This window comes from Hypomesus nipponensis, chromosome 7 (assembly GCF_054491055.1).
Source record: "Hypomesus nipponensis isolate SF chromosome 7, ASM5449105v1, whole genome shotgun sequence".
NCBI classification, from domain to species: Eukaryota; Metazoa; Chordata; class Actinopteri; order Osmeriformes; family Osmeridae; genus Hypomesus; species Hypomesus nipponensis.
The window spans coordinates 14,258,294-14,279,802 of record NC_140367.1 but is presented as its reverse complement, the minus strand read 5'-3'; the positions used below and the strand labels follow the sequence as shown (position 1 = coordinate 14,279,802).

At 40.1% G+C, this 21,509-nt stretch overlaps 1 protein-coding gene and 1 long non-coding RNA gene across 2 annotated transcripts in view; one reads left to right on the top strand and one right to left on the bottom strand.

Annotated features, from left to right (window-relative positions):
- The first annotated feature begins 1,877 nt into the window (after positions 1-1,877).
- Positions 1,878-21,509, top strand: part of LOC146276906 (uncharacterized) — an 88,963-nt gene continuing 69,331 nt past the window's right edge. Inside the window, exon 1 of the long non-coding RNA XR_014762429.1 lies at positions 1,878-2,185. This is a non-coding gene — a long non-coding RNA (uncharacterized LOC146276906). The remainder of the gene's footprint in view (positions 2,186-21,509) is intronic.
- Positions 12,082-21,509, bottom strand: part of LOC146276905 (thioredoxin reductase 1, cytoplasmic-like) — an 81,058-nt gene continuing 71,630 nt past the window's right edge. Inside the window, exon 7 of the mRNA XM_084701185.1 lies at positions 12,082-12,826. The gene's annotated coding sequence lies outside the window, so the exon portion shown is untranslated. The remainder of the gene's footprint in view (positions 12,827-21,509) is intronic.

Below are 21,509 nucleotides of genomic sequence, written 5' to 3'. Positions count from 1 at the left end.
ATCAGCAATAGGGATGTACAAATGGCCGTCTATTAGCAGTGATTGTGCATGTCGGAGAATAGCACGGACACACGCTTCACACCGTGAGGGGGCACACGAGCCTCTGTGCAGTCGTATAACTTATGTTGTCAGTTCATTCAACCTGTTATTGTATTACTCTATAGTTCTTGCAAATTTAAATTAAGTTAACTGGTGATTTTCGTTGTTTGTATTCTTCACCTGCTAGCAAAATTGCACATGGCTGTTGATTTGATTCGATCAAAGTAAACAGAAAAACATGGAACCTATTCAAAAGGTTGCTTGTCGAATCAGTACTGAGGACAGAGAGAGAGTCAGATTGAGTAGGAAGGAGAAAGATAGCAAAAGGGACAGAGAGAGAGCGCAAAAGACAGAAAGAAATTGAAAGAAACGGAGAGAAGAGAGAAAAAAAGTGGAAGAGAGAGAAGTGAGAGAAGAAAAAAAAAAGAGAACATTACTGAAGCTAATGATGGGTTTCACGTTGATGGGTGGATTTGTTCTCGTGGCAACCAGACATCAACACTGTGATGACACAAAATTGTCCCTGACATTACTCTGGGAAAGTTACCTCTGGTGTACCAACAAATATGTGTATTACCACAGAGCTCAAACACAAACCTCTTCCCTTCCTCTTCTGTCTGTCTCAGTGTGGATTATTAGACACATTGAGTCGTAGGTAGCCTAATTAAATACCCTTGTCTAGTAGTACCCTCTGCTTCCAACACTACTGGCTCAACAGTCCCCACAACAGGGGGGAGCTGTTGGAAGCCAAGCATGTAGGACTCCTTATTGATCTTGACTCTGTGAATAAATGTATATATTAGTGGTGGTAATTTTTTTTAAATATAGATTAATCTCACTGTAATCTTGGTGTTTATCTAGATTAAAATGTCTCATTTGAATTCCGCCGAAGGCATTCAGAATGTGTGCTACCCAAATAATGACTAATAGTAAGTCTTTGAGAACAGGTTTCTCAAGCCAGGTGGCGCATTAGACCAGGGGTTCATCTTCTGTTTCCAAAATGCATCACAAACTGTAGTTTGTGATGTAGTTTGACGACGACTGTTCCTCTGCGGTACATTAGTGCTTGGCCCGGCATCTTCCGCATTAGCTAAGGGATGCTTTGCGTTTAGGTGGTATTTGAGACTAGAAGAACTCGTACAGTAAACTAATTCCGCATAGCAAAAGGTGCAAAACAACCTTAGTCTTGTTGAGGTTTCCATTGGGAAGCTTCTTAACAATACATTTTCCCTGAAACAAACCAGGCAGCTTCATAGCTGCATCCATGTTAGCACGTCACATTTGTTGTGATAATTTCGTACACACAGGTTCGAAGACTCGTTCTCACCCCCTTCAGTGCAATTCGGCTAGGTATACATCCGCGCTAAAATATCAAGGTGAAAGTCATCAAAGCTTGCGTAGCATAGACCCAGCTCCCAACCCAACTTTGAGAATAGATTAACGGCGATATTTTTCCTATCGCCCGAAAAGAGTCTCATGTTAACCCAGCACTATAACGCTGATAACGGCCCACCACTAGTATTTTAAATATATATTGCACATTTGTTTATATGTCTGTTTTGCCAGCTGTCTGAAGAGACCTTTAAATAATTCAGACCATATCTGAGAAACGTTGAGAAACGAAAGTTTGTAATAATGTGTACTCTGACAAAAATTGAGTCTACAAGAGCAGGCCGCAGGAAGTATTAATATAAGAAACTTAAGCCAATATATTAAAGCAATAATGATAACACAGTGCTCAGTGTTACCAGATTGGAAATGGCAAAGGCTCAAAAAGATTGTATTTGGAGGATAATTATCGTGCATCTGGCAACACTGAGAGGGAGGTTGACCAATGACAGTTCTCTCTACAGTCAGAGCTTGCACAAGACGGTGGAACGTAAGGGAGATACCCTTTACAAAACTTGTAAGGGCGTAATAACTAGTTTGTGAAAGACCCAAAGAAACCTAGGCCTATTCGACGAGGCAAAATCCCGGACGATTTTGGAATCCCTGCCGGACACATTTTTTGGGGGTCGAAAAGAGGACATGTCCGGGTAAAAGAGGACGTCTGGGGGGGTTTAGTGAAAACTTTGAGTTGTTTAACCCTGAAAAGAGGCATACTCCGAGTTCCACGTTCCAGAAAGAGAGGTAACGAAACCTTTTGGTAAGTTTCCATGGTAACTTACTCCTTGAAACTAACCTGCTAGCAGGTTTTCCATGCCAAACTCTGCGTTTCTACCGATCCCCTCCCACTTTATGAGCCCGATAGCGTTGGCAGACACGGCATATCATTTCCTGGTTCAGCCGAGCGATCTCGAACAAAATTGTATTGGCTTAGTTATACGCCGGGAGACGATTTTAAGAATGCTGTTCGATGTACTTTAATTCCCTGATGAATACCTAAGTTAACGTTACTGTTTCCTGTCACAATCTGTAATTTATTTTAGCAACATTCTCAGCCCTTGGGTCTTCATCGATAGTGTTACTCGCCGTGGATTTGCACTCAGAATTGACCAAATGCCTTTTGCCACTGAAATAAAGACAAATAATTGAAATTGTATTTGGTCTTCTTTATTGCCTACAAATAGAAATCTAACAATGAGTAGCTTGTTTCTATCGGCTATTGTTCCTACAATTTACATGATTCATATGATTCCTACAATTTACATGATTTAGCCTACCGTCCTGTAACTGTGGTTTCAGCAAATCTATTTCAACATTGTTGGGGGTCAATATATTGGCCAAACAACCTAAACTAATTCCCCTATGGTTTGAAGGAAGATGGGAAACTGAACAATGTATTAACATTAACCAAATAATCCCAATACCAATGGAATTACAGTTATTTGTCTCTTTGGGTTAAATCAGAGCAGGAATGGTCAAATTAAGGTTAAATAATATAATCATTTCATCATATTGCAAATGAATGCAATCAATTAATTTAACTCTTATGCCTACTCTACCATGATTATTGTAAACCAGAGATAGAAAGCATGAGGTGAGGAAGAAGGAGTAGGCCTAGGACAAGCCAGAGCTGAGGAGGTCTCAGGAGATCAAGAATCCACAGAACAATGCTTCACAATTCCATTTATACCCAAGAACAACTACAATCACACCAGAATCTTGACCCTTACTTATCAACATGTCTAGCAATGCTACAGTAAGTTACAAAGATGTGAGAGCCATCAAGTTGAGACTCCATCCAGTAACTCCATATTTTACCATAAGAGAGGTGGGGGCAGGTGGATAGCCTTACAAGATCAGCCTTTATTCTTCTGCCCTATGTACAACATCTCTTGGTCAAAATAGAAATTCAGCAAATTCAACAATTAATATTAATGTAGGTTATTGTTCCTACAATTAACATCACCTGTGACCATGCATCCTCTCGTAACTGGTGTTCCAGTACATATTTTTCGAGATTAGCCTTTATTCTTCTACCCTAAGTAGGCCTACACTATCTCTTGGTCAGTTTTTGGCACTTTCTTCAAGTAAAACTAATTTACTTGTAACATGAGATTACATTAGCATTTCACTGTTCCACATGCAAAATGCACCTGCCATTAAATGAACATCTCACTATATACAGCATTCCCTGTTGTCAGAATGTGCAAATCTTTTTATATTCAATATTCTCATAATGTCAGTGTAACTGACAAATACAAAAAAAGCCTGTAAATAAAAGTACATGGAGAGCGAACTACCAGTAGGCCCTAGCTACCATACATAGTAATTCTCTGCATCCATTTCTGCGGCTGCAGTCATTAATGTCTCTTCGCCATCTTTACCATCATCATCATCCTTTGATAAAAAGCATTCTGTTGAGGGAAACTGCTACTACAAGTTGAAATAGCCACCCACCAATTGTTATTTAAACTTTGTATCATGTCGAATATGATTAAACCCATGGTGACGTCGAGGCTACAATCACAAGTGTAGCCTATAAGCAAAATATGCATTACCTGTTCGTAGTATGTTTTTATATGTAATATAACATTGAACATGCTATTTTATTAAGTCCACAACTTTTTCTCCTGTAATATTACATACAACGTTTTTTGTCGTCGGTTGCCATGGTGAATCCTAGTATCGGAGCTCCATAGATGTTGGCTTTTGGTAGTATTCATGCACGCGCTAAACTCAGAGTTGACGTACTCCGAGTCGAATTAACTAATGCATATCAGGTGTTCTGGAACCAAATTTTCTGAGTTTCCCATGTTAGACTAACTCAACTCTGAGTTCAGGGTTAATCTCAGAGTTTGTTGAACCTGCTACCTGGAATACACTCCTGGTCACCCTACCCTAGTGGAACACACTTACTGTGGAGCTACCAGTTTTATTTTATTTTTTTATTAGTTATTTTTTTACCTAAGTACAGTATAGCCGCAGTTACATTCCATATGAGAACACACGCCGTTTCACTGATAAATGTGTTGTTCGCTGGCTAGTTAGCATCCCCTACGTACGTCGATGGCTGGAGGCAAGGAAATCTCCTATTCCATTGCTATGGCAGCAAACATTCCGCCACCAAATCCCATGGTTCTCACAGGGGGCTGGAATACTAATTGGGACAATTTCAAAGATGAATTTGAGGACTATGCGCTGGCGACCGGTCTACATGAGAAACCTAACGAAGTAGGCTACAAGCGGCAACTCTGAGGAGTTTGCAGGCATATCTAGTAAAGGTTTGTTCGTTTGTTATCTGCCGCTTGTCCGGGGGTCGGGTCGCAGGGGCAGCAACCTAAGCAGGGAGGCCCAGACTTCCCTCTCCCCGGCCACTTCCACCGGCTCTTCCTGGGGGACCCCCAGTGCCGCCGCTCCCATAACGCGCACTACGCGCTGTGCGTAGGGCACCAAGTCCTGAGGGGGCACCAAAACATTGCCAACTGAAAAATCATCATAGTTATTATAATTATAATGCCGATATTATTTCAGTAGGCCTATATAAATATTACGCACCTTTTAGGCATGTAAATCACAAAACAGGCAAAACAAGAGATATATTTAATTGCTCAAAAAATGTTACGACGGTGCCCCCCCCCACCCCACAAAAAAACTAATACACACTCAACTTTCCAAGCTCGCCGTGGGTGCATTTTCCTACCTCAGTGGCCTGACGAATTTTGACAGTAGGCTAGGTAAACTTTTCGAAAATGGCCTCAAAAAGACAACAGGAGTCAGGGGCAGAAATAGAAATAAACTGAGAGATGATGCCCGTGCATCACTTTCAGGTAAGTTCATGTTTAATTATTGTTAAATATGGGAAATGTGCTGCTAACTTATAGTTAGCCTCGAACTAGCTGACGTTATTGCTAATTTTAGCACACTCAAATATGTTATCTATGCATTTGAAATAACTGACGCCAGCTAGATGTTACTTTACTGTACATTCTATGATGCTTTTATATTCGATTGATCAAATGGTTTTTAAATGAGTAATAAAGGTGGAGAGCTCCTTGGCTGCATGCTTTCAGTTTTAAATGTTAAGATGCTAAGAAACGTAAGGGTGGGACTGAAAAATTAAGAGACAAAAATACATCACCTTCTACCAATTGAAAAACGGCTGTTTATTTTACATATTTTGTTTATGCTCCAAAAACTATTATGCACTCAAATAAAGGCCCCCAAATTTCGCTCGCACGCATTGCGCGCTCGCATTAACAACGTAACTAGCATCATATCTAACACAGAATGTAGATGCATTGACAGGGCAGCTGTGGTGGTGGTGGTGGTGGGGGGGGGGCATCATAAAGGAATTATGCCTAGGGCACCAAAATGGCAAGCGGCGGCACTGGGGACCCCGAGGCATTCCCAGGCCAGCCGAGAGACATAGTCCCTCCAGCGTGTCCTGGGTCTTCCCCGGGGCCTCTTCCCAGTAAAGGTGAAGCAAAGAAAGTTGAGACCCATCAGAAACTGTGACCACATTAATACATTACAATACATCCACGGTTGCAAGCTGTATGATTATTGGTGGCCAAGTAGCGGAACCACTTATGTGCAGTGTTTCCCCTATGTTGATTTTATTTTTTACGCCCCGCCACGGTTAAATTTCTGCCGCCAAGGTATCAGAATTAGAGCTGTAAAAGACCTGATTCTACTATTCTAATAAGGTTGTCAACGGCAATATTTCAAATGGAATCTCGATTCAAACAGTACCACCTGCTAACTGAAAATGTGCCCCCAAAAACGTAAATAGGCTACCGTAAGATTGACATTTATTTAGGGGGGGAAATGGCTTATTCAAAAAAAGTTTGCTGGAAGCGATCATTGTCAGTATATATTTCAAATATTTTTCCATATAATTTTACCTATATTTAAAATACATTCCACAATATATTGAACATATATATATATATATTTCATGTATATCTTTCCATATAATTAGGATTCCCCCGTCAGGAATAGGCTTTAAGGTGTCTTCCCCCTGGAGTACCCTGCAAATTTGCACCTTAATATGTGAAAATATGAATGAATTGAGCTGTTTGAGCTTGGACCAAATGTGACTATGATTGCCATAGGAGAAACGTCTTATTTTATTATTCAGTAACTGAACACTGCAAAGTCTAGATCTTGGAATGGCTCAATTGGAAGAGAGGTTGTGCTGGTAAATAAAGGGTTCCAGGTTAAACTCCAGACACAGACATTTTTTTGTTGACAACTAGAAACGTTTTTTTCTAGGTAATCCCGGTGTAACTATCTACTATGTCAATTTTACAATATTTTGCAATTTTGAAGGAGGAATCCGCCATTGCTGCTTGCAGCTGTATATTTTTTACATATAATTCAAATATATTCTACCATATATTAAACATACATGTGACACATATCTTTACATATATTACCAATACATTTTCCCATATAAATCGGAATATATTATGGTGGTATTTATTGATATAATATTGCATATATTTTGGGATATATAAACACATATTATATATTCATGTTGAATATGTTTCAATGTATTGTACAATATACATATTAATTCCCATATATGGACATATATTGCCCAATATATCACATGATGTTTTCCAATATACTGCAATTTATTTTCCTTCCGTAAGGGCTGACGCTGATTATCTAGCTGTGCTCCAACTGCGTGAAATGACCAGATGCTAGTGACGCGGTAAGGTCTCCGAGTTAACAAGTTCTGCCAAAGTGCCAAAGGGAAGAACCATAAGAGCATGTAGTTAAGCAAGTTACAATTAAACAACATGAATCGCTATAAGTGCAAGTGTAGTTAGCTTGGCTAAACTGGTTTTCATAGCAACAGAAATCAAATCAGATCAGTCGAACTTTATTCAGAAAGGGGGGGATGGCGGGAACATTAAAAGTGTAGGGTACAGTAAAAGTAAAACGGAACACGTCTTTCTTCCTTGAAGCTGCGTGCGCATCATCATCAAGACCCCATCTATATGTAAAGATAACATCCAAGCTAACAATTTCGCCAAATATGACTGCAGCTTTGTATACCACATGTACTGTGTTATGGTTGTTTAAGTTAAACAACTTGCTAAATGAATTAAATGTTTGTTAAATGCCAAATCCAACAATAAATGTATTAAAGAGGGAGTTCCATCAAATCTGAATTATTTTTAAACCTAAGTTTTAAAAGGCTACCTTTGCCTAAACGGACATGTACCAACTCAGAGAACTGAGTTTCAACATCCATTTACACATTTAGTCTCTATTTTTTACTCTACTCTTAATGCATGACTATGTTTAAAGGCCATATGGCAGGTTAACCACCACTGTCAATTAATGGGTACATAAAGCACTCAAGATATTATTCAAGAAATCTTCAAATGGTGTTTAAGACCAGCTTTTGTCATTTTTGTGTTAGCATTAGCATATTAACGCAATTCAACGATGACGTCACGTTGGGGAGTCGTGGAGAAGAGTAGCCTCAGTCTAGTACTAGAATTATGGTGACTGACCGGGATGAAGAAGAGGTGGCAAGAACCACTAGCTAGTGTATATGATGGCCTGCAGCCGGCCTTCAAAGCCAAATAAATGGATTGTTCATTGTACTGAGGAAAATGAGTGGAGAGTTGTGTCCTCCTGGTGACTTGTTATCATTTAGCAACGTAGCAACGACCTCTGGAGCTCGTCTACGAACAGCAGTGCACATACAATTTATTGAGTGAATAGCACCGAGTGGAAGTCAACGTTTTCTCTATCTAGTGATCATTCAGGGCCTGACAACTTTTTGAGGCACTACAGTAGCCTACATTTACGTTTCACTTTTCCATGCACAAAAGTCACGTCCGGGTAAACAATGTGCCTTTGACCAACAAAGATGTGCTGTAATATTATACAAATGATAACAATTGAGGTGTTATAAAAACTGTATTTGTTACGTTAAACATTTACACAATTTCTGCAGAATGAAACACTTTCTGTTATGTAGTTACTGTATTGCAGCTTCGTCCCAATACAGTATCTCTACAGACCGTGCAGCTAATTCGACTTGAACGGGGGCTTATTACTTGAAAGAGGAATTATTTACTGCGTCTTCTCAGTTAAATTATCAGGGCTTGGAAATACTGTGACTTGCTAAAAGTAGGAAAATGGCTAGTAGTAGAACATAACATTTTATAATAATTTCAGTCAATCAAACAGCGGCAAGACCAAGTGAAATGTTATATACAGCTAGCAAACTAACGTTAGCTAGCATCGCTAACGACATTGGCTAACTGAACTTTGGTAGGCTATCCTCAGTATTTGCAAGCTGGCCAGTGCAAGTAACATGCCATTTTATTTTGTTTGAGTTTAAACTTGTCCAGTGGGGCAAGTAGCCTACATTCTCTTCCACTTGCCCTACAAATCCACTTGTCCCGGACAATCATGTCATTGTAGTTCAGATAAGTAGACTAGTAGGCCTACTCATAGTAGCTCTATCTAGATGTAGATAGCTAGCTGTAGTAGTGGTAGTAATTGTAGAAGACATCATGCTAGCTATGGGCTAACTTGCCAGTCCCATCTAGAAATACCCCCAAGATCATCCCAAATTAAATATTTTCCCCTACGTTGTAAACACCTTTCCAAAAAGATGTCCCAGTTTTTAAGACCATTTAATAGCACGTCAAAATGAAATTAAAGACCAAACTTAAAATGGAAATAAAATGGAAATATACAGTCATGTTTCCAAGTTAACACTAATGTCTGTTCAATATGAATAGTATGGTAAAATGTAGGGCTGTGAAATGATTACAATTTTTAATCAAATTAATCACAGGTTTCTGTGGATTAATCATGATTAATTACATATTACCGATTTTCCGAATTTTTGTCATTAGTGTGCGTCTTTGATTTTGCGGTGGCCTACCTTGATGTTCGATTCGCCCGTTGCCACTCGCAAAACTTTGGTGAACCCCTCGTCCTCAACAATATCAATCGGTCTACAGCTTTTTGCAATACATTTGGCAACTGTGCTAGTCACCTTGTCACTGGCAGACTTAGTGAGGGCCCTACGCTGTTCAGTGAGGGTGTTTTGGCGCATTCAACTTGAAATCCCCTCGCCGACCAACGCATGCTTCGCGTTGAGGTGGTAGGCTATATGTTACTTTAGGCTGGTATTGCTTCGGTGAAACGATAACATTCAGTCATTTAGCATTCAGTCAATTAGCAAACGCTCTTATCCAGAGCGATAACGTCTTCCCGCAAAGCAGGGCTCCAGACTAACTTTTTTTACTAGGAGCACAGTAGCCCCTGACTGAAAATTTTAGGAGCGCAAGCGGAAAATTAAGGGGCACACCTTATATTGACCTGCAATGCATTTATTAATGTAACTGGAGAGGGTACAATTCAGTGGCAATTTTTGATCTTTTTTAGGAGTGCTCAAGCACTCCTAATATTTTTTAAATATTTTCTTAAATATATTGTTTATTATCATTTGATGCTGGTAGTTCATGAAGCGACATCCTTCGTTTTTTCATTCAATATTTTGCATAATAATACATACATGTATTAATTGTTATCCAGTGAAATTAGGGATTTATATTAGCATGGGGGTTTACGTTTAGCACTTTTGCAAGGCACTGTATTCATGTCACATTCTCATTGGGGGCTGAGCACCCCAGGCGGACTTACCCATTAGGCAAGGTAGGCAACCACTTGGGGCTACCAGGGGGCCCCCAGATGCAAGGGGGGTGTCTACATAAAATTACTATATGATCCATAATAACTATAATAATAATACAAATCTATTTGTGTCAACGCAGGCTTCCCCTCCCACCTGATACTACTGTGGACTATTCCATCAATTGCAGCAACTGCGCAGCAAAGCATGTCATTTTAGTTGGTTCATGTGAGACAGTAGAAGAGTGAAGTGAATGCAAAAAACAATTTGCTAAATGTAACAAAACTCCCCGAGCGGAGCACAAAAGAGAAAGACAAAAGAGGAGAGTAAACAAGTAATTGCCAAACTGAAACTACAGAAAGAAACGTAATTTTTCTCCGCTGGTATCCAATGATGCGGCAGCTGTCACAAGTGCTGCTCAGTGAAGTTTGGCTAGCAACAGCAGCTAGGCTATCTTGCTCGTAGCACAATTTACCGAGGTCAGCTTCTCCACGCAGGGCTCTAGACTGAGACCACATTTGGCATTGTTACTGACAATGATCGCCTCCAGAAAACTGTTTTTGAATTAGCCATTTCCCCCTAAATAATTGTAAAGCTTATTTTAGTTTTTGGGGGCATATTTTCAGTAAACAAGTGGTACTGTACTGTTTGAATTGCGATTCCATCTGAAATACTGCCAGTGACAATGTTGTTACAATAGCTTGTTTCAAAGGGGGATCTTAATGAATCAATGCAATATGAGTAAGCTAAATGCTTGAAAATATCACTAGAAGGGAAAAAGTTGACAAAGTCATAGAGGTTAGGAACTTTTTCACCGGATTGAAATATCTTCATTTGATCCAACTTTTCAACTGAGGCTGCTATAGCTTATCAATATTATATATATATTAATAATTATTATATGGATTGAAAAGAGTAAGAATAGGAGTTAAGGGGGCCCCATGCCCCATGTCTTTGCCTGGGGCCCCCAAATCACTAAATCTGTCACTGCCTGCAACGCATCATATAAGTTTGAGTTTAAATACATTATTTCATGTGACATTACGTACTGTACATGCAAGTCTTAGCTAAATGACTTAAATGTATGATGCACTTTTTGATCAGTCCTCCGACACCACAACACGATACGTGCCGAGTATAACAGCGCAACAGCTCAAACACAGGCAGGGATACAGTAGCAACGCGAGTGCTAAATAAGGATTTAGCTGCTCGGCTCCATAACGCCGAGTAAGTAGGGTTCGTGAAACTTCTCACCAAAAGAACGAAGGGGCCCCCACTTGTCTGGCAGATTAAGACATCGTAGGAGCCTAGCGAAAAATATCCGAAACTTTCCAAGACTTTTAGCTAGGTTTATAGGTACCTTAAGCTACGGTACTAATGCAGAAGGAAAGCTGATATCGCTGTCTTACTAGAACGTCGTATCTATGCGTTGTTGCTAACGTGTGCTGACATTGTGCACACCCAATGAATTCAAATTTTGTAGGTCGCACATGCGCGAGTGCTTTAAAAAATGCTCGCACTGTCTCAAAAACTGGTCGCAAAATGCGACCATTAGGTCGCAGTCTGGAATCCTGCCGCAGAGTGTGCATATCACTGATTTTATTGGATGTTCCATCTTACTTTTTTTGGAACACAAACTTCTCATCCAGAAGTTGCTGATTGGGTGGAATTGTGGTTATATTACGTTAAATGCGTTAAACAAAAATAACGAATGAATCCTGTAATTTAATCATAACGCGTTTACGCGTTATTTTTCACAGCCCTAGTAAAATGATAATTATCGGTTGAGTTTAAGAACATTGACTAAACGTGTGTAGTGAAAGGATGACACTAAAAAGTTATTGCTGTCCTAAATTAAATTTATTACTACACCATGGTGGAAATGGTGGAGCAAAAACGAGCAATTCCATGAATCCCATGGAAACAAAGGCAAATGTGTGAGATGTACTGATGTGGAGCACAAATCATTCAAGAAGCAGTCATTCTCTTGAGTGTTTTTTATTCAGATGGATTCAGGTCAAAGGTCTATCACTTGAACTGGTTTCATCACTTAAGACACTAAGTCAGCAGCTTGGCATGCTGGGACATGGAAAGAATTAAACATTTTGACTTTTATAAAGGTAGAAAATGTTGGTTTGTCCTTTTTCATCAATGTCCTCAAAAAAATTATCTGCAGAGCCAGTAGCCACAGTAGTCTGTGGGGTGACTGTCTGTCTCTAGAGGGCGTGCAGGCAGGGCCTGCACGTAGGGCAGGCAGGCAGGGCAGGCCAGCTGGATGAAGCTGTCTTGGGGTCAAGGCTGAAGAGAAGCTGTCCAGCTAGAGAGGGGGGAAGTCCAGCAAGGGGTCTGTGTTGTGGGTGATTGTCTGTCTCTGGAGGGCTGGCATGCAGGCAGGGCAGGCCAGCTGTATGAAGCTGTCCTGGGGTCAGGGCTGAATAGAAGCTGTCCAGCTAGAGAGGGGGGAAGTCCAGCAAGGGGTCTGTGTTGTGGGTGATTGTCTGTCTCTGGAGGGCTGGCATGCAGGCAGGGCAGGCCAGCTGTATGAAGCTGTCCTGGGGTCAGGGCTGAATAGAAGCTGTCCGGCTAGAGAGGGGTAGTCCAGCAAGGAGTTTGTGTTGCTCTCAGCATCCTCTGTTGCATCCTCTGTTACGCTCAGCATCCTCTGTTGTTGCTCTCAGAATCCTCTGTTGAACTCTGTTGAGCAGGCCTCTGCATGACCCTCCGGACCTGTAAAAGTAAAGAAAGGGTCCATGTCAGTTGTGAAAAATCAAGCTTTTTCCATCTACACTTGATATAAACTACAGTTGACTGTGAAATGCAGTGGCATTACTTGAACTTGAATTCAAATGTGATGACCTAATGGAGACCCATGCAAAGTCACTCAAAACACGGGATCGATTCCAGGCTTTGCAAGAGTATTTAGCTCTAAACTGGTCAATATATACACATCTGACAAAAGACCAGCTCGATCTTTGCCTGTAAACAGTGATTCTGACTGTCAGAGACCTATAAATAGCCTGACCTACTGAAATTGGCAAAACTATCCTGGCTAACGTAGGTCGCTTTCTCAAGGCATATGACGAATGAAACGGGCTCGCCTTGAAAAATCAGATATACTGGCTATCTTTAGCAACCTATTGTCTTCAAAAAGCAGTCCTCCCTGACGTTTTTGGAGTAGAATTGAGTGAAATACAAAATTGTTTACACACTGCCAGTGAGCGAGCCAAGTCTGACTCTGAGGCTAACGTCAAAACAATGTACCCCCGGTTGGTTTCCGTCACTTCAAACTCACGATTTAAAAGTCTAAATGTGCTCAAACCTTCACCATAATTCAAGAGTAGTGCACTTTCACAAAGCCAATCATTGATTAACCCTTTACTGCCATAAGACAACATTCTGAACATTCCATATGCTGTTGAAATTAGGGCTGTCCCTGACTAAGATTTTCTTTGGTCGACCAAGACTTGACAAAAACGACTGAAAATCGACTAATCGAACTTTGAAACACTTAAAAAAAAAAAAAAAAAAAATTGCGATCTGACTCAATGGCTGCTGGACATTGCAGATTCAGCCGCTAATAGCCTACTAATAATAAGACTCGTATCACCAGTCCTGTTGTAACCAAATGCAGATGGTATTTAGTATCTCTTACAATGTACTACAAATTACAAATATTGTTTGTTTCAGTTGCAAATCATCAGAGCGCGCTTATCTCTGCCTGAACTTGCAGCATGCGAACTTACATAGAAGCTGAGTGTGGAACGTTGCAACAGAGAAAGATTTTGTTGTCTTGGCCGGAGAAGATAATGTCATTGATTTGGATGTGATTCTTATAATAGGCATATTCATTTTTCAACACAGGGGGTTGGCATGAGCGAAGTAGGGCTAGACCAACTTACGTTTTTCAGGTGGTAGGCTACATCATAGTTCGACGTCAAACTATGAAAAATAAGCGGGAATCAGATCTCACACTGCCATATGGCAGCTTGACTAAAAAAATCTTAGTCGACCAAGAGCATATCGACCAGAAAATCGACTAGTCGACTAAGTGGGGACACCCCTAGTTGAAATATGATATTTATATTAATATTTTATGAATTTTCATATTAAATCATACACCTTAACTGTTTATACTATATTGAAGAGGAGAATTAGGGGATTTTTATGATGTGAATAAATATATGATTACTTAAGGCAAATCATATTTTATCAAGGTGATTTCAGGCAGCCATTTATTACAAAAACTTCTCCATCCACCATACCTTATCAGACAGCTTCATTTTTAACCACTTTAATTACAAGATGGAGGAAAACTTTGAGTAGGTGGAATATCCACAAATCTGTGGGCAATGTAGAACAGAAGACAGATTAGAAATATCATATTTTGATTTGAAGTTATGACCATTATAGTGATTAGTGGAAACATGGGGGAAACCGGAATTCTAGTAGCTAGCGCTATGGCTTGATATTCCTAAAAAAACGTTCGACTTTCTTCCACAATCGACCAAATTGGCCATACAAGGCATGTACATTTAGCTTAAAGTGTACATAATCTAGCCAGTTAATGTTGTTTTCACAAAAATCTGCTAAAATCGAGGCTAAACAGTGGTACTTCCGTCATAGCTACCTGTGTCACAAACGGACAAACCGGTCACGCAATTCTTTCCTGAAAAACTCCACCAAACAAATTCTTCGTAAGTAAAAAGTTTTGACTTTTAATTGACAATATTGACGTCTCGTCTCCGATTTCAATTAGAAGCTGTAAATCTAACACTGTAGGCAATCTCCCATTGTCTCCGCTCTGGTTCCGCCTCAGAAAACAATGGCTGCCGTTGCTGACAATACATTTATTTTCCCCTCCCAGTAAACCCTTAACCAATGATATGCACTTTGAGCATAAATAGTCATGAGTATCTGGCAGTTTTCAGAAATAAAATCGGTGATTGGATGGCAAAGATTAAGGCGGGAACCATGGGCATTTCAATGCCCATATTTGAATGGTCCAGCAGGAAAGGGTTAAAATGTGTAAAAATCGGTGACATGACTTACCGAACGTGGCTGCCTGCCTCCAACACGGCTAACAGGCGATTCCAGTTGAAAACAACAATGGCCGCTGAAAAATAATTTATATTCGTAACGGCGAGCTGCGATTGGAAGCAAAATGAAACAAGAGCTAAAAACCGAGGGTTGGGGCTTGGTAGCCCCACAATTTCCAGAAAGGATGTGTGTGCTTCTCGCCAAGCTTGCACGTGTGTCAAGTAGGGTCACCCTCTGTCCCGCTTTGCGCTGTATTGCAAAGCTTTTTCAATATGCGACGTTCGGGACAAGGGGTGAAAATGCTGTCCGACACAACGCAAAGCGGGACAGGTGGTCACCCTAGTGTCAAGGGGCAGGATGGGTCTGTAAGAATTTTGAGCGTGCACGCTGTGGAGCAATTCAATTGAATTCAATCATATTTTGACATACCAAGGTGAAATTGTTTATGGTACTTCAGTGATGTAATCTTGAACCCTATTAGGTTTGAAAAACCATCAGTCAAAATTATATTTGATTTATTGACACAAAGATATTGAGGCAATGTGGACATTTACATAAATACACCCCTTTCAGCCATTTTGTATTGCATTTATTTTCCATTTCACCCTATATAGAGACATGTATCCTACACATCTGTATTGAAGTCAATTTGACCTTTGGTTTAAGAGGAGATTAATTTTAAAGATTTCTCCAAGTTTTCACTGTACAAGAAAATCCATCATGGCGGACCTTATGGTTCCTTGAGGGTTTTTTGTTCCTACCGGAGGAACCCTAATAATAAAATAATAATCATACCAACAATTACAATAGGTTTCCTCCTGACGAAGGAATCCTAATAATAACTAGAGAGGGTACAATTTCTGGGGAAATTGTAGGGTGTGCTTACTTGTGTCGGTTGTAATTTTTTAATGACTTTTTTACAACTGATATTTCTATATATTTTATATAAAAAATGCATAGCCTACTTATTATTTATAAAAATGACCTAGATTTAAAAGCATATTTTTTTGCTGGTCATTTACAACTCAAAGTGAAGAGTAGAATGAAATAGTTGTCTTCTCATTTACCCTGCAAGAGGGAATGGTATGGTGGCCCACGGGTGCACACCACAGCAACATTAGCGAAGCAAACAAAAGTTGAAAACACAACAACATTAACACACAACAACATTAACAAAAACGAAACATTTATAAAAACGCTACATTTCAAAAACAATCTACTTCTTACAACACAACAGCATTGGTTCACACCACCAACATCAGCCGAGAACACCGGAACATTAGCCGAGAACATAACAGCATTAGCCGAGAACACCACAGCATTAGCCGAGCACACCGCAGCATTAGCACAAAACACAACGACATTTGCAGAAACGCTGCAAGTTCAAGTTCACACCTAATCGTTCTCCAGACCACTAGGGGCAGTGCATGCAAAGTGGGGGATTTAACCTTTTGTTGTAAAATCAAGTGAAGTAAATTAACTCTACGGGACCACGCTTACATACCTCTTGGAGGTTTGCTATCGAACATAATGCAGTGCAACATCATTAAAACTAAGAGAGGGCGGGCATTTTGTAAAACATAAGATTATAATTTAAATACAATAAAACCAATTGAATTTAAGTTGTGTTCTTGTTTGATGTTCTTGATTTGAATGATTTAAAATTGACCGGCTGTCAAAAAGTTCATTTTTATTTAGGTGAGAACCTAACTAATTCCACTTTGCACTGCCCCTAGACCTGACCTTTACATTGAGCCTCAACAAAATAAATGCCCTTGTTGGGAACTTGTTGAAGCTCAATGTCACTTGAATGTAATTTCAGCGTTCACACTGACATATGGACTGCTCTTTATAGGCTGTTGACCTGCTCTCCTTGCTCCTTTAAGCTATCTCCTTTCACTCTCTCCCGTCTTACTTTTGACTTCTCCGTTTTTACTCTGGAAACTAGTCCCGCCTGTCTGTGTTACAGTGTCTATATATAGCTCCAGGATCCAGCTGTGGTTCCGTGGGGATCAAGCTGGCCTCTCACCCAGCTCAGAGCACACATCTCTGGGGCACAACACAGCCAATAAAAAACCCTATTTGTGTGTGCCACACCCTGGAGAAGGGGAAATATGGAAAGGCAAAGAGAGAAAGGGGAAAGAGAAACAGTGCAGACATGGACAACAAAAAAAGATGATGCCATGTGTTGAAAAAAAAAAAGATGTGATGAAAATGTTAGGAGAGATAATTTAAGAATAAAAAAAAGAAACTGTTAGGAGCGGAGGGTAAGAAGAGTATGTAAAAGTCGGTGGGATTTAATCTAATTTGTAAGGAATTTAGACGGGATGGGGGATTCACACTAAACTGTCATCAATGCAGGTCTGCAAAACACATTTAGACTGTCAGTCCTGCTGTGCTGTATAAGCTCCCAAGCCTTCTAGTTCTAGCCAAACATGTAAACTACCCCTGAGTCTAGTGTGGATCTACAACACCTCTACAATAGTTAACTGTCATTTTCAATGCTATCCCACCATTTCCCTAGCCTGGTCCTAACTAGACCCTCGTACATTTCATTTGTACTGAGGGTCTGGGATCTCTCCATTGACAAATGTTAACTTCCTTGAAGCCATTACTGAACTACTCAAACTAGTGCCCGACATTAACGTCATAAGAAGCAAGATCCAAATTGAGCGGAAGTACGTAGGAGGGCAGAGCCAGGCTACCATATCCCCTCACTTCAACCCAGAATTGAACGGGTGGTACTAAGGGAAAGGTCTGTGTCCAATACAACAGGCACAATGTTGAAATAGAATTGATTTAGATACTGGCACATGTTGCACAGTTAGCACAAGACAACGGTATAGGGAACATTGTTGGGTGAACTGTGAGTAAAGGCTAATTGACAGCTTGCACACTGCTCCAACGAACTCCAACAAATCCCAACATTCTAAAGTTGGCAGTTGTTGGTGACTGTCTTTAGAATGTCCAGAATATTTACCTCACAAAATAAAATTATTGAATTATAATTATCGAAATTAACAATTGTTTTAAACGCAGAGAAATCATTGTCATACCCTTTAACCCAATTTTCACGTTGCACGCGTTTAAACGTTTACGTTACCGGACAGTTGAAGGAGAAAGGGAACTAGTACTAGTTTCAAGTTAACATCAACACTGCATCGGTTTTTGCTAGCTCTACCTAAATGTCCACGTTTGGAAGAACAATTAAGAAACGAGAGTGACGTAGAAGAAGAAGAAATCGCAGGGGTATCTGGTGTGGATTTTTAAGGAGAGGAACGGTGTGGTCAAGGAGGTCAACCCTCCACCACCACTGAGGGTGCTAACATAGTGCTATAGCAGCATCAGTGACATTAGATGCTCAAGATGGTCCGAGAAGACCAAAACTCCAGAAATATCCACCTCGCATGTTTGGAGTCCACAGTGGCAGATTTAGTGATTTGGGGGCCCCAGGCAAAGACAGGCATGGGGCCCCCTTAACTCCTATTCTCATAATTTTCAATCCATATAATAATTATTAATATAATAATAAAATATATCTGCAAGCAGTAATGGCGGATTCCTCCAAACATTGCGAACCAGAGGGTATTGAGTACACGCAGCAAGTTTGGTGTGAATCCATCAAAGATTTGCTGAAATACGACCCAACTTCCTGTTTGCTGGCTTAATGGCACATTTTGATTGCCTGTAGCGGGCAAACAGTTTCGAAAAAGAAAAAAAAAATCATGTGAAAGCTTTTGTGAGGCTTGGTCTGAAGATAATATCTGCCAAATTTGGTGAAGATTGGACAACATTTGTAGGAGGAGTAGAGAAAAATCGTTTTTCAATGAATTCAAAATGGCGGCTGCATCAATTCGGCTATTATCACAAATTATGAGTCACACACGGGATGTCCCAAGATATCATGAGACAAAGGAATCACTTAATAAAGGCAAACAAATCAATAGTTATTGGCCAAAACACATTTTTGCTTCCTGCGGCTACGCCCAGTGATCACATGACACCAAATTGTGTGGACATCCTCAGAATAGAGTTCAGAATTATCGTACCAAGTTTGGTGTTGACATAGAGATTTGATCCAATTTCCTGTTTGGTTGCTTTGTTGCCGATTTTGATCGGCTGTAGCGGACACATGGTTTTGAAAATCCAATTAAAAACTAATGCCTGAGTGAGGGTTGCTCTGAAGATGATGTATGCCAATTCTGGGGAAGATTTAAATCAAATTGTAGGAGGAGTAGGCTTTCAAAGGTTTTTGATAAAACCGGAAATAGCGGAAAATCTGTATAGCCGGAAATCGATGCCATGGTGTGCGTTGAATTCGGCTTGATCCAGGGAATCCAATAGTACCTCATTTTTGAAAATCGGTTATACAGTTCTAAAGTTACATGTGTAAACACAAGTCCAATTTTGACCCGTTGGTGGCGCTAGAGTGGTCTAATGGGAGACATGAAACTTGGTGTAAGTGTAGAAGTGACTGTCCTTAATGAGTGTGCCAAATTTCACAAAAAGTTACCATATGGTTCTAGGGGCTGCCATTGACTTCCATGGTACAAGAATATTTTTTTTTTTTTAAGAATAAAACTAACAATAACAATAGGTTTCCTCCTTACGGAGGAATCCTAATAAAAAGAATAAAACTGACAATAACAATAGGTTTCCTCCTTACAGAGGAATCCTAATAAAGCTGCAAGCAGCAATGTGGTGGCCAAGCAGGTCAGATGACCCAGAAGAAACTTTCGACATCTAGTGATTGCGGTGTACCTGGCTTCCTATGCAGTGGCTTACAGTCTCGTTAAACAGAGAATCAGAGACATGACAAGCTTGTCAGTTTTGGCTGTGTGGCAAGTGTGGTCAGATTTGGCCCTAGTTTAAACAGCTGTAGATCAGTTCTATTTTGACATGTCACAGTGATTGTGGTCTGAAGATAATCTGTGCCAAATTAGGTGAATTTTTGATATTCACCAAAAACGTTTTATTCATTCATTTAGAATGGCGGCCACATCAATTCAGCTGGTATTACTATTTAACATGTGTCAGACACGGGATCGCCCCCTAGCGGTTAGATGACACAAACTTTTGTGGACCTCTTTGGAACAGGGACCCGAACACCTGTACCGAGTCTGATGTCAATTCAGCAAATATTTCCTGAGATATGATCACTTCCTGTTTTGGCAGCTTCATCGCCGACTTTGATCAGCTTTACCGGAAAAACAGTTTTGAAAATCAAAAACCATGTGAAAACGTTTGTGAGGCTTGATCTGAAGATACATTTTTGCTTGTTGCAGCGCCACCTAGAGGTGAAATGGCATGACCTATTTTGGACCTCTTTAGAACAGTGTCCCTAGTCCCTATACCAAATTTGGTGTCAATGCATTGAAGAGGTGCTGAGATATGACCTCACTTCTTTTATGGTGGCTTGGTTAACGACTTTGTTTGGCTGTTCCAGTCAAAAGGTTTAGATAATCAAAAAAACATGTGATGTCTTTTGTGAGGCTTGGTCTGAAGATCCTCTGTGGCAATTTTGAAGATTCTACAAGAATTGTTGGAGGAATAGCTAAAAAACGCTTTTCCTTTACATTCAAAATGGCAGAGAATCTATAGAACTGGGTATGATGTCATAGTGCGTTGAACTCTTCTTGATCCAGGGAATCCAACGATACCTCATTTTGGACAATGGGGCATATGGTTCAAAAGTAACATGTGTAAACACACCTTCAACTTTGACCCATTGGTGGCGCTAGATGGTTGGAAGGGGAGACATGAAACTTGGTGAAATTGATGAGGGAACTGGTCCCAAAGAGTGTACCAAATTTCACAACTTCTGACAATATGGTTCTAGGGGCTGCCATAGACTCCCATGGCAGAAGAAGATGTATAATAATTACTGCTGTCAAACGATTAAAATATTTAATCGCGATTAATGTCATAGTTAACTCGCGATTAATCACAATTAATCGTACATTTTTATCTATTCTAATTGTCCATTGATTTCATTTTGTCCCATTCTTTTTTCAAATTTTAATGCTCTTATCAACATGGAAAATTGATTTGGATTGCTTCGTGCAAATATTTTTTTTATTGAAAACAACATTGCAATCACTTGGCTTTGACGAGGGGGCAGAGAATTCGCATCAGCTGTGTGCTTGGCCATCAAGTGGTATTTCAGACTGGACGTGCTGCGATGATAGTTCAGTTTACAACGACAAAACACACAGATCACTTTGGTCTTGTCAGTGGAACCATTTGGCAACTTTTTTAAAGTAAACTTTCCATTCAGAATCTTATTGGCATCCATTTTGGCGTTTCGCGCTCGCCATCCACTCAAAACGTAACGTTAGCCTACTACCAGAGGATGTCTGATATCCGTAAACGG